Source organism: Mytilinidion resinicola (genome assembly GCF_010093595.1).
Source record: "Mytilinidion resinicola strain CBS 304.34 unplaced genomic scaffold BDZ99scaffold_18, whole genome shotgun sequence".
Lineage (NCBI taxonomy): Eukaryota > Fungi > Ascomycota > Dothideomycetes > Mytilinidiales > Mytilinidiaceae > Mytilinidion > Mytilinidion resinicola.
The window spans coordinates 417,811-420,947 of NW_022985454.1; positions in this window are offsets into that span (position 1 = coordinate 417,811).

Below are 3,137 nucleotides of genomic sequence, written 5' to 3' on the forward strand. Positions count from 1 at the left end.
ATTGTGTATAGTTTGAATTGTATCCTCATCTAGATCTCGGTGTACGGCTGGAGTCCCCTCATTGGCATTGAACGGCTCGTGATTGTGAACAGAAACCTCAACTTCAAAGAACCAATCACCTAGCTGTAGATCTCTCGTGAAAGCTCCTTTCATAAGGCAATTGGACTTCTTTGTACGGGTGTTCTTCTTCCTGTTGGCCGGCTTGTATATACCCGCACAATCGCAATGAACAAGCACCTTCCGCACCTGAGGTGGAGTGCGCTTGTCCATTTTATTGTTGTATTTGACGATCGCGTATCCTTCCTTCTTTGCCCAATTGTTGACGGACTTCATGCCCTCATCTACGGATGCATGGCGGCCCCAGGGGGGCGGCCGGAGCGGCATGGCGGTGAGGGTGATGATGTAGAGGACGTGGTGTTAATGCATTACGAGTGCGCAGTTGATGTAAATTCCTTATTGAGCACAAATAGTGAGTGGATATGATTGGTGGAACAACATTAATACGGGCCGGCGCTAGGCTAGATGTAGGGGGGGTGGCAGGAAGAGAAAAGGGGGGTGATGCGGAGAGAATAGGGGGGTGGTAATTAAGCTCGTCCATTAAGAATAGGTTACAAATATCGAGTGCATTAATGCGTTGGGGGGTGTTACGGTAACTACCCGCAACACCTTACCCACCACAATTCGCCTATTACGTGGCTTCGTCACCTGATCTCGCACGGAGCTCGTGAGCTCGCGCCATACGCACGTCCCGCCGGTATATCTTCTTCGCCGGCGCTCCTAATTTCCTGTTCTTTACACAATGTCTTGATTCTCCACGTAGTATTGTACCTAGCACTTAATCAACGCTCCTTCTTGAGCCCTTGAACTCCTGCTTGTAGCGCTAGCGTGACATTACATTGTGTCCCTTCACCACTATGACGACCCCGAACGACCCGACTGCCATGCTTATGGAGCTGGTTTCTTCCATAAAGGAACAGCTTGCCGCAGCACAATCCTCGTTTGCAGGAGCCCTGCAGAACCAACAATCTGCCTTTACAGGAGCCCTACAGCGCCAACAATCTATCTTTACGGAAGAAATAGCAGTGCTACAAGAGGAAATATCAACGATCCGGTCCTAATCCTCTCCCCCTACACCGCCTACGCCCAACCAACAATCTATAGAGAACACCGTTCACGAATTGAACAATAGCTTAAAGCCTGTCGCCCCTACGGACCGTATATAGACCCCAACCATTGAGGTCACACCTTCTCCCTCTTCTAATGCCTCCCCGACACATCCTGACCCGCCCACCTGGAAATCCGACCGATTAATCGACCCTCCGATATTTAACAGCCGCCGAAAGGAACTCCCCAGCTTTATCTAAAGACTATAATATAAACTAGAAGGAAACGCGGACTGATATCCTACTAAACGAGCCCGCCTGCTATATACGCACTCTCGTCTAGAGCATAACCCGTTAACGCTAATAGATCTTTTAATAGATTGGGATATATAAATAGTGGAATAATTTATATTATTTCTACAGGCTATATACAGCAATCCTAACAAGGAACTTACTGCCCTAAGCAAACTTAACTCGCTAAAATAAGGAAAATATAGCTTTACTTCTTACTTCGCTGAATTCTAATACCTTACCGCCAACACAGGCCTTAATAAAATCGGTTTAATAACCCAACTCTAACGCTTATTATCGGATAAGCTATATAAAGCTATAGTTGGCATTTATATTCCGGATAATATAAATAAATATACTAACCTGATTTCTGCATACAATAATAATTTCTAATACTTACTAGCTAACCGTCTCTTCCGTTATTAACCCTCCGCTCGGAAGGACCTAAACGCGATAGAAATTAAGGTATTAGACTATACCCCGGCTAGATCTGCCGAATAAGAAGAATGCCGCCAAAAGGGCCTCTACTATAAGTGTGGCAAGCATAGCTATATCTCCCGCGACTGCTCTATACTGTTGCCACGAGTCCGATTATCTGGCCTAGATAGGCCCTCGAGTCCACGCACGTATGTCACAGCTTGAACGGTGAAGCTTGCTGCACAGCGTAACACGTGATGTTAGGACCCGGCGAGAGGCCTTGTTGCAAGGGCCTATACTCAGGTTGAAATTGATGTGAACTCTGATTTCTATGGGTGTCTAGCTCGTTGTTTATATACTAGGTGAAGGAGGGGGGCCAGCCCCGGGGGCATAACGTAGTATCTCTTCCTGACGCGTTACTTGATTCATCCTGTTTCCTGATACAGTACTGATACCGTGCTGCAGCACTGCTGTTGCACTACCTGTTACTTCCTCCTGTATCAGCATGCTATCCTGATACGTTACTGCATATGAGTTGCTGACCCTAGGTTGTAGTGCTGCAACCCGAGTCCTATGCGAGCCTTGGCAGGAGTATACCTGCCGACCGCCGCCCTGCCTCCTTATAGCTCCTTAAGCTACGTCTTGTTATTCAACCCGCCTGCCTGCCGTGCATTATAGAACACATAGTAAATTCAGTTATTACTTCTACCTACCTGCCCGAGCTAGCTAGGGCAATCCTGCCGCCCGAGACCGTGACAAAACGCGAATTCTTGCCTATCTATAGGTAAGCTAGGAAGGAAGCTCTCTATTAAAGTAATATACGGGCGGGATTTGCAGCTACTAGCCTTATTCTATTCAGCCCTAGTTATATACTATTATAGCTGCATATTAAATATTAAACGCTATTACCCCAACGCTGTCCACAATTAAAAGCATTATCTTAGGCCGCCAAGACACCTTATAATATTAAGGAGCTTTAAAAGCAAAAGGCCTTAATACAACAGTTAATTAGGCAGCGCACGCGCAGCCCACTAAGCCCAATAGATAATGCAATTCGACAGCTTGCAAAAGGATGTGAAATGGCGATGTTAAGGACTATGCTGCTTAAACGCAAAGTTAAACAGCTACGTATAGAGAATCAGCGCTAAAAAAAAGAAAAGGGCAAAGAAACGCACGTATATAGCTAAGGGGGGTGTTTTATTAGGGGCAGAAGGGTCTTCTCTTACATAAACTGAGGATGGAGGTGAAACAATGCATTGAACGAGGTAAGTTATGTATTGGATGAGCATCTATCTAGGCTACGTACGCCGTATATATACTCCTGTG